This window comes from Pinus tabuliformis, chromosome 8, assembly GCF_031772625.1.
Source record: "Pinus tabuliformis cultivar Carrire ecotype Pingquan chromosome 8, CPIR1, whole genome shotgun sequence".
NCBI lineage: Eukaryota > Viridiplantae > Streptophyta > Pinopsida > Pinales > Pinaceae > Pinus > Pinus tabuliformis.
Window position 1 is genome coordinate 858,547,747 of NC_142294.1, and position 11,476 is coordinate 858,559,222.

Below are 11,476 nucleotides of genomic sequence, written 5' to 3' on the forward strand. Positions count from 1 at the left end.
GGCACCAGCCCCAAGGACTCCAATCCTGTTCAGTTCTACTCTCAGAACTCTTCTCTGCTGAGTTCTGTCTATTTACAACTTCACTGTAGTCTCCAAACTACAGTATCAATGACAACCAGTCTTCTCTTGAAGTAGTCTTCCCAATTCTTCATACTGCCCACACAGAGTGTCCAGTACCCTTCATGACTTCTGATAATGTCTTCATGCAGCTTTAGTCAGTCTACTATTAGCTGAACTAAGCTCTGCATAAAGAACAACTTCTTGTTCAAGCTTATGATCTCAGCTGGCTGCTTCTCCCCTTCGACTATCTGCTGTCTTGTTAGCCCTGTTGCCCTCTTTCTGTTTTGCTGGATCCTCTCACTGCCTCTGTCTCCTCTAGCTTATTTTCCATAGCATTCAACAACCTTCAACAACATTCACTGCTGCTGCTTCTGATATCTCACACTCTAGTTCTTCGCAATACAAAACTGCCACCGCAGTCCTCTGTTCTTGCTGTTTTTATGCAACCCATGCCTCTATCCATTCGTTTCCTCTTTCTTGCTGGCTCTTTGGCTTCCTCCTCGCGCTATCATTTCCTCTGTGCTCGCTTACTTCTTCAGCTTCTCATCTTTTGGTTTCCTTTGTCTATTCATGCTCATAGGACACGTTGAATCGATGGCCAGGTCCAAAACAATCCACCGGAGAACACATCTTCCCGGTTAAAACTGTAACCGCACTGCTTTGCCAATGATTGCAGGCATACACAGGGATGGCATTATTTAACGGACCTGCCACGTCCTGATCGCAATCACAACCGACATAGTTCAGCCTCCTGAACTATCGGGAGCATTATTGCATTGCATTTCTGCCTCCAAACCTCGCACAATCCAAATATTAATTACATAGGAAATATGAGCAAAAATCAGTCAAAAGACTAAAGGGGCGGACTTCAATATTAATATTAAACCCACATCTAAACTGTATCGAGTCCGCAGCATTCATCGCAATTGGCGCTTGGGTGTGGGAAGGCTTCATAACATATGTGATTGTGATGGATGTGATAAGCATTGAACCATGTTTTATATGTCTGTCAGGTCCGCAGCTTTCATCGCTATCGGCGATCGCAACATATCGGCAGTCACCAATATCCGATGGCCGATGGACGCGATAAGACATTAAGCCAAATCGTAATATAGCATCGGGTCCGCTCTTACAATCGCAATCGACAGATTTGCACATAACATAGCCAATTCCCCGATACCCGGACGCGATCTTATTTTAAATTTTTTTAATAACTCCGACGGGTCCATACCTCTATCGCAATCAGTGCTTCTGGTCGGACAACCTTCTATGTAGCATTGCGATGGGCGGATGTGATAATAGATTCAACCATAACACAATCATGCATCGGGTCCGCGTACATCATCGCAATCGGGGGTTCCGGGGGTGACACTTAATAGAACTCATCGATATGATTTCTCCGATATTATATATTGCTCCGCCTTCGATAGTTCTGATAACTCTGTTGCTCCATTGCTCCTTCGATAGTGTATTCTGCTCATACAATATAAACTCTGCCTTTTCCACTCCGTCAGTGTATTTGCATATGTGTCTAAGTCTTCCGCCTCCAATAGCTCTGATAACTCTGTCGGCTTCCTCTGTGGCTCCGACAGGTGTGTTTGTTGTGTCCCATGGCTCTGTTTGCTTCTGCTCCTCTGGTGGCTCTGTCTGCTCCTCTCGTTTCCATATGCTCCTCTGGTGGCTCTGTCTGCTCTTCTTGTCTCCATCTGCTCCTCTGGTGGCTCTGTCTGCTCCTCTTGTCTCCATCTGCTCCTCTAGCTTGGCAGTGTCTTTCAAAGTCCTCCTTGCATATATGTCTGTTTCCACATATATATATGGCTCGGCTATCCTGATGGCCTTGCTCCTGTCTCTTCATGAATCTGCTCTGCATCCCCTTGGTTTCATGTCATCCTTTAGTATCCAGAATATTGCCATATTGACATCAATGACAACCTAGGTCAACAGTGAGTCCTCAAATTCTTCTTTCTTCACAAGATTCTTTGATGAAGACATGAAGCAAGACTTGTTCACCATGATGGATATGGTGAGAGAAATGTATGAGGATGGAAGGAAGAGCATCATACTTAGAGAGCAGTTGAATTCCATGAAGGAAGAGAAGCAGTTGCTTTCTGACAAATTGCAAGAAATGGAGAGGCAACTTCATATTGCAAATATGAACCTGAAAAGGATGCATGAGTTGGAGACACAGCTCTTTGTTGCCAAAGAAGCCTTGGTCAAGTATCAGCTTGAAGAAGAGGTAAACAATTCCTGTTTGTCTTCAATTTCCTCTAAGAATGTTTATATTGGTTCTTTTGAAAAACATACCAGAGGCATAGGTTCCAAGTTAATGTCCAAAATGGACTATGAAGGAAAAGGATTGGGCAAACATGCACAAGGTATTGTTGAGCCAATAATGGTTGAGGAAAGGCCTAAGTATTTGGGCCTTGGCTATGGACAATCCTATGGAGAAAGTTCCAAAGCTGCCATGAAGACAAATGAAACAGTTCCAAGAAGGAGTTTCATTGCAGGTCTTCTACCTCAAGAGTGTAAAGATTGTATTCATGGGGAATGCAATAGCTTGAAACATCATTTTCAGGAAGAAGGTGTTCATAAGCATACACTTGAACCAGAGAGTTGTGGAAACTCTGAAAGCCTTGAAGAGATTGATGGTGTTCCAAAGGGAGCCACTTCTTCATTTGATTCACCTCCTCATGAAGGTAATAAAGGTGAAAAATAAAGGTATAAATCTGGTTCTAACCATATTCCTTTTGATTATGTTCAACATGGTAAATTTCCATATAAGTATGGGAAAAGAATTGCATGTTCCTTTTGTGGTTTGGATAACCATAATGTTTCTAGATGTTGGAAGAGAATGGCCACATACAGGAAACTTTTGAAGGAAAGGAAGCAAAAAGCCAAAGGTCCACTGGACAAGGCAAATCATGTTGTCAAGAAGATGCACATGTGTTGCACTTACTGCCATAAGCAAGGACATATTGCTGCAAAATGTTGGACTTTGAATCCAACAATGCTTCCACAAAACTTGAAGAAGGTGGAAAGAGAGAATGGCAGGAATGGAAAGGAAGTTTCCATAAATGATGTGTTTCAAGATGATTCACATGTTGTTGTTGATGTGTAGACAAAGGAAGGACCTTTGAAATGGATTGGTAAGAAATGGTTAGAGTTCTTATCCAATTAAAGTTGCATATCTTTTGATGCGAACATAAATGTATCACATCTATTTGCATTTCTTTGTTAATGAGATGCAAGTTGCAAGATTCTACCAAGAAGGTGAATGGAAAAGTTGAGTAGGAGACTCACTTTATTGCTGCAACATTATATTCATTTCAGCTTCGAAAGTACAGTGTGCTTAAGCGAAAGTTGAAAGATGAAATGCATGCATAAGCATGATATGCATGACCACAGGGATGTTGATGATTTCCTTGTATTTGAACATGTATGTGTAATTAACTTGAAGGGTTGATTGCTTTGTTTTTAAACATGCATGTAATGCAATATTGACTTGAGAAAAGTTGATTTGGTCTCCAAGATGGAGATGATGATGAAGTGTTTCATCTTTGAAAAAGAACTGTAGAATTCTTTTTCTACATGCTTGACTTGAAGGGTCAATTGTTTTAAAGGCATGTTTTGTTGGCTTGTTATCTAGTCAATCATTTGTATGCAGATGTAAAGACATGGAGGTGTTCACAAGATGTGAAATCTATTTCTTTTGTTGAAGTAGGAGTTTAGGCCATCTAGTTGTTGTCTGTAATCCTGTTGTTGTTAACAATTGTTATTGACAGTATGTCAAACAGGTACAAATGAAAATTTTGTGAAGCAAATGTAACTTCACATTGGTTTGAGCCACCTTGGATCAATGATCAAGGCAGAGAAGTTCAAACTACCTTCTGTGACCTTCTTAGCAAGAGTTCTGCAGGAAGTCAAGGAGGAAGACAGTTCTTCCCAGGAGGACAAGCACATCCAGGAAGGGAGTGTTCAAAGGTTTTGGTTCAGAGGCACTATGCAAGGCAAGTGTATGGAGGCTGAAAGAAGAGGGTGACGTACTCTCATTTACTGTTCAAATCAGTATATCAGTCTTTTGGAGTCCAAAAGCTTTTTAGTGGGAAGGCGTGATCCAAAATGGATCTTGGATAAACCTCTAAGTCTAAAAGACTTCATATAAGAGGTAAAAGGTGCTAAATGGAAAAATTCCTTTGTAAATCCGAGTCGGATAAAGAAAAGGGTCAAAGGCGGAGTTTTATATAAATATCGCATCGGAAAGGTTCCAAAGGGAGGACTTAAACCGAAGGCTGAAGACTCCCCAATTTGCGATCTTCGACATTCCGCATTGGAGGTAGACTATCATATGATATCAGAACCCGGGTGAGCCGATTTGTGATTGAGATGAAGTGGATCGGCGATTGGCGATAATTATCGCATCGGAGTAGTCCATGGAAAGTGGTATAGACCCCCAGGCCAATGCGATTGGGATATGCAATGCACCGATAAGGGATATAGCGATAATCCCAATAGCCGATGAGGCACCGATCGGAGTGATCGGAGGTCGGTAAATCAGATCGCGATGATACAAAGGGGCCAATGCACCATGCGATGTGTGATTGTGATATGCGATCGAGGCATGGACCCGATAAGGATTATAAACACGATTCATATTATTTGAAGTCCAGGCTTAAGGCCCATGATATGTTTTGCGTGCATTTTCCTGTGTATTTCCGTTATTTGGCTGTTTCAACCAGAGGAAGGCAAAATGATCAGGTAACCATGCCCACCAGTTCCTTTCCATTTGTAAACGGATTCTTGTAATGAAACAGTCGATTTTCAATTATGGAGGTGACTGTAACTGATGTATTACAAAAAAGCATAGGGAGCTCAATTGATAGGGAAGCTGAAGGTTGCTGAGATTTGCTTGGAGGTCGAGCAAACCACTGATAACACAGAGAGGCAGAGTTATGCTCAGGAGAAGCGCAAAGAAGCCCAAGAGGCTCAGAGATGCTTGAATGCTGAGTGTAATCCCAGAGGAGGCAGTCTGCGGAGTCAGGGTGACTCAGAAGTAGAGGGTCGCTTGGAGGTCAAGCGAAACCAGAAGCTCATGAGAGCCCAAGCCAAGAGCTCGAGCCGAGAGCCAGAGCCAAGAGCTAGAGCCAAGAGCCGGAGCCAAGAGCCAGAGCCAAGATCCAGAGAGCCAAGAGCTAGAGACCCAAGAGCCCAAGCCGAGAGCCAGAGCCAAGATCCAGAGAGCCAAGAGCTAGAGACCCAAGAGCCCAAGCCGAGAGCCAGAGCCAAGAGCCAGAGCCAAGAGCCAGAGAGCCAAGAGCCCGAGCCGAGAGCCAGAGCCAAGAGCCGAAGCCAAGAGCCAGAGAGCCAAGATCCCGAGCCGACAGCCAGAGCCAAGACCCAGAGAGCCAAGAGCTTGAACCGAGAGCCAGAGCCAAGAGCCAGAGAGCCAAAAGCCAAAGCCGAGAGCTAGAGCCAAGAGGCAGAAGCCACCAAAGGTTGGAGGCAGAACAGCAAAGAGATCAAATGACGAAGCTATTGTTGATATCCAAAGTGTGTTGAAGACAGAAGAAGGAATTCCAGAGACAGTAAAAGAATTCTGAGGGAGTTGGTGCAAGCTAGAGCTCAAGATAGCTCAGAGCGCTGACTGAAGGAGTCTAGTCCAGAGAAGCCTAGATCTGTCTGCATAGTAAGGACAACCAAGGGTAAGATGGTATTCTAAGCCCATAGGTACAGTTGTAAACCTATGGAGTTGAATCAAAGACTTGTAAAAGAATTTAAGCCATAATCCCAAAGAGCCTAATCGAGTTGATTAGAGCTCAAGGAGACGTAGCCCAAGATATTAGGGTGAACTCCATATTATATTGTTGTCTCATGTGTTTGCTTATTTGCTGCATTGTATTTACTGTTATGTGTGTTTTACATCAGCATAAGCAAATGTACATAAGCACTTGAACAGTCTAAAAACAAACACAAGCATACACCTCTTTCAAGCACTTTTAATTCCACAAATTATCAATCATAAGCTAGATCTTGGGAATATATAAGCTTTGGAGTGGGAGAGGTTCTTGTAAGTTTGAGAAGAAGCCTTTAGTGCCCCATTTCAGATCAGGCATTTACTACGTTTGAGTCCCTAGTGCACTCTCCATCATATGTTGTAAAGAAGTTTAAAGTTGATAAGATCTCAAGTGTGTGTAGGTAATGTTTCCTCTCAAGTGTTAGTCTAGGGTTTTTAAGGTGCAAGGGGATACCCAACATTTTCCTATTTTTTGTACTCCATGAACGAGTTCTATCTATTAGTTTCTCTTCCCTTAATGTAGTTTAAGGATGATATCCTAAGATATCCTAAGTGTGTAGGAGGTGGGCATCATTTTTTTGTTTTGGTATCCTTTGCATAACCTCCAAGTATGGTGGATAAGATAACACCTAAAATATTATCATTAAGTGATCATAGTGCAATGTGAAGGGGAAAAGCCAAGGATATGCCTAATAAGAATGCCATGCCTTGCTCTTAACATGCAAGAGTGGAAAGGGCTACATTGTAAGCTTATCAAAATTTCAATTTAAGCTTATGCTAATGTACCCAACATGAAGTTGAAGGTTTGGTGGATTCCATTAGATAGAGGTGCCTCCATACAGCTAAACAGAAAATCAAAGCTAAATTTTAGAATTGGGTCTCACATTCTAGTTTCTCTGAGTCTCAAGACACAAAAGTCTTTGGGCTATGGAATTTTACTAACTAGCTAAGATTATAGTAGCTATTACCTTAGAGAACCAAGAGTATCATGAGCTAGAAACACTAGACATATTAAAATGATTAGAAGCCAATTTCAGAATGTTGTGTAAGGTCATACTTCGACTTAGTTTTAACATATCTGATTAGGAGATAAGTAAAGAGGAAAAAATAATGGAGCTCATAGAAACTCCTAATTCACATGGAACTAGCTCCAACTCAATAATCATTGAGGAACCAAGACAAAAGTTATTAGGAAAAGAGAAAGGGATGGGGATCTCTCATCATCTAGGCTCCTTTGAACCCACTCCAACTTGATTTTTCCATCTCTCAAGCGTGCTATATTCTTAACTGTTTGTTATATTTTCTATTTCATTCTTATGCACCTAAGGTGTTGAACTATTTTAGTTTTGAGGGATTGCATACATCTATTTTAAACAATATATAAAAGCATTTGAAGAGTAGTCTGAGGTCTAGTTTCCTTTTTTGAAGATGTCATGTCAATTAGTATCATATTATGTAGGACTAAGTCAATTTAAAAATATACAATGATAATTTTAAATTTTAAAAATAAAACAAAAAGGAAAAAATTAAAGAAAAATGAAAGAGAATGAGGAACAAAAAGACCAGGAAGAGAGGACATCTCCTTACAAAATTGTGCCTTAAATAACCTTAATTTAAAGTCTTATTGTAATAATAATTAGTTTTTAAAATTACACCTACCCTAACACCAAATTGATATATGAAATCTTGTTTATATAAGACTTACTTGTTTATATGACTATAAGGCAAAGAATTCCTTTGCAATTTCCTTATAAAAATAATAATAATAATAATTTACTTTTTAAAAAAAACTCAACAATTGATGAATTAGATCCTTCATTTATAGAATAACAAACATCTCCCCCAGGTTCAAATATATAGTCTCCATCAACAAAATAAACTCATATTTTTAATCATTAAACTTTATTAAATATAATTAAAACTTACTAATTGATATAATTAAAAATAAAATTTCTATCATAATTTTGATAATTTTTATTATATTATAATTTTTTTTTTATAAGTAAATAAGATCTATGGTGAAAAACCCGTGAGACATAAAATTTTACAGATTGCATAATTCAGCTTAGAATTCCAAGTATTCCATTTCCAATTTCAAATAATCTTAACCGAAATAAATAAATTCACCCACTACTCAATACACTCCATTTTCACAAGGAAACATCAGAGTATGAAATGCATATTTCAAAAATGGGGGAATCAGTATGTCCCTACATCCATCTGCAAAATAATGAGCTAAGATAGTGAAACGCATCTGCTCACAATACATAGACCGAGACCAACAAAGAGTTAAGTTTGCACAATGTTTTTCAGAAGTTTCGTTCTTCAAGACTGTTGACTCCCGTAGTTTGGAAAAAAGAATTTACAAGTAATATAGGAGGATATAAGTAATATGAAAAGAAGTCTGGTTACCAATTTTGGTTTCTGAAATTTTGGTATTTAGAATCAATTTACAAATAGTCTTACATCGTGTCTAAACTTAATAATTCTTTTTTGATTTACCATAATAGAACTATTTTTTCAGTGGGGGAGAAACATCTTCAGCGATACAATAAATGTCGCGGATATACAAATAACGCCGTAGCTTGAAGAGATACCATCACCAAAACAGATATGTGGATATACAAATAACGCCGTAGCTTGAAGAGATACCATCACCAAAACAGATATACAAATAACGCCGTAGCGTGAAGAGATACCATCACCGAAACAGATATACAAATAACGCCATAGCGTGAAGAGATACCATTCCGCAGGAATCGGACGTGGCTGGGGGTGCGAAAGCCAACCGCCCCAACGAACACATCGTGCACTCAGGTGCAGACCACAACAACAACACACAAAAGCTAAACTGTAAAATTGAAAATTGAGTGTATATTCTTCATGTTATAGTGGAGGTTTCAATTTTTTATGTAAAATCTTGACAGATGAAGACTTCAGAATGGTATCCACAAAGTAGATCTTCTGTAATTTCCTGTAAAACACAACTCTTTCAGCCAAAAAGCTTTTATTTCTTACTCTCTAATTTCAACTCCAGTGGCTTTCACCATAGAACCAACTGATATCTCCCCAGCAACATCGTGTTTCTCTGTGGATTCTGGAATAAGAAGAGAAAAATTCTAATTTCAACTCCAGTGGCTTTCACCATAGAACCAACTGATATCTCCCCAGCAACATCGTGTTTCTCTGTGGATTCTGGAATAAGAAGAGAAAAATTCATACCATATATTCATTGTCTGCTTATAGAATAAATAAAGCTGAGAGGGTATTGAAAAACAACGTACTGGGTTACTGAGGCATCAGCTGCTATAGGTGGATGGCTTCTTAGAGCTTCATTAATCTCAACAGGAGTCAGCTGCAGGAGTCAGTTGCATGTATAACAAAATTATTTAAAACGAATGTGTTTAAAAAAAATCTAATATAGCTGTTTTTTTAGTCAAATTTAACTGTTGGAAGATCTGCCATTCCTATTTAACATGTAGCCATCATCTGATTTTTTCAACTTGCTTTGACAATGAACCACACTCGTTGATTCGAAACTCGTCGACAAAAATTTATTTGGATTATAGATTCTGAAATGTTTGGAAAATCTAATCCAAATATGAAAACATAATATAAAAAACCTGAAATCTTTTGTATTTGATAACTTCTTTTAGTCGTTAAAGGATGTAAAGTTCTTCGTCAGTGTCTATAAAACCAAAATCACCCGTATGTAGCCACCCTTCTTTGTCAATTATTTTGTTGGTGGCCTCGGGATCATGAAGAGGTTTGTTGCAGATGATAGAAAAAGATGATGGGTTAAGCCCAAAAAAAAAAGGTCACCTTTCATAATTTGGGGTCCACAAATACAGATTTCTCCCTTTTGACAATAAGGGAGAGACCGCCCTGTTTTTTCGGACTACTGTTCCACACGAGTTGGGCTTCACAGGAAAAGGTTCCTTGGCTAAAGCTAAACTCAGTGCCAATACCTGACCTTCTGTCACGCTATAACCCTGATAATAATCATAATGGAACATATCATCTAATAACAAACATCATTATTTAAGCACTAACTAAAAATTAAAACACAGCACACCATTTTACAGAAAGTAATTTACTATGTAAACACACCACATGATCAGACACCCAACAGACTATACTATTTGACCTGCGCACATGTGGCATTTGGGAATAGAACCCTTAACCTCGTTACTGCCCCATAGTCCATCATGGGAGCTCCTCCCGAAAAGATTATTCTAACAGAGGACACATCATATTTCAAGACCAGGGGAGACTTTGGGATATCTGAAACTGCTGGAGGCACCAAGGGAAGCACACTGATCCTATGCTTCTCAATATGTTCTAGCAGAATGCCAATGTTGAATTTCTCCATAATCGTCATGGCAACCCTGGATCTGAGAGAACAGAGGAATATGTTGTTGAAAGTGTGAGCATGAAACAGAGGCAACAAGCAGAGAACCACATCGCCATGGTGCAGGTAATAATTGAGATTTTCGCCATCAATCTGCTAAGCCACACTGGAAACCAGGGTCTTGTGGGCTAACACAACACCCTTAGGAAGCCCAGTGCTTCCAGATGTGTGTAGCAAGGGCACTACATCATCAGGTCTGATGTGAACTGGGGGACATTTATTCTCGTCTGCCTCTATTAGAACAGAAATATGTAGACATCCCTGGGGAGGATCATCCCTGTCAAATGTAATCACTATCAGATTTCGTTTAAGAATCACTATCAGATTTCGTTTATTGAGCTTCTTAAGCTTCTCAACATAGGAAGCCTGTGTGACAATAATAGGAGCACCAGCAGAATCTGCTTGGGCCACAACCTCTGTTGGAGTATACAAAGGATTGGCAGTGGTAGCAATAGCGCCTCTAATGGAGGCTCCCGAGAATACAAATATGAATTCAGCACAGTTGGGCAGCATGAGAATCACCACTTCACCCTGCTTGAGTCCTAACTTAGCCAGCCCAGAGGCTACTCTGTGGGAAATTAAATGAACTTGCCCATAGCGATAAATCTTATCACTGGAACCCTCAATCAGGAAGGGTTTATCTCTAAACTCCTCCAATCTCTGAAAGCAATACTCATGAAGAGGAAGATGGTCTGGAATCTGTACATCAGGAAGCTTGGATCCATACAAATCCTCACCCATGTATTTCTGGTTAGTATTCATCTTATCAATCTATATATCAAAAACACACTACAAGAAACGAAATTGATCCTCAACATGAAGGTTAAATAAGTGATTTCCTAATTTTGTTATATAATTGGCTGATATTGTTAATAGTTCTGTTAAACTATTGCAGATTCATTATGGGTGTTTACAAAATCTAAACAGAATTAGACAGAACTAAGTTTTGGACTGTCTGAAACGAAAATAGTGGGATGTGTGCCACAAAACAGAGATGGCTCCGGGTAAATCTCTAAAATTAAACACTAATTACAAATCTGGTTAAAAATGGTAAGATTGGTGGGACTCTTTGCAAATCTATTCCAAACACCAAAATTCTAGAGGTTTGAGTTGGTGATGGGGCTTGCTTTTTTATTGTTTGTATTTTCCTACACTACTGGCATATGGCTGACTCTTTGCAAATCTATTCCAAACACCAAAACACCAAAGATTTG

The 11,476-nt window shown here is 39.5% G+C and overlaps 1 pseudogene; it reads right to left on the reverse strand.

Annotated features, from left to right (window-relative positions):
• Window positions 1-8,737: 8,737 nt before the first annotated feature.
• LOC149238272 (4-coumarate--CoA ligase-like) lies at window positions 8,738-11,024 on the reverse strand (annotated as a pseudogene).
• Window positions 11,025-11,476: the final 452 nt, after the last annotated feature.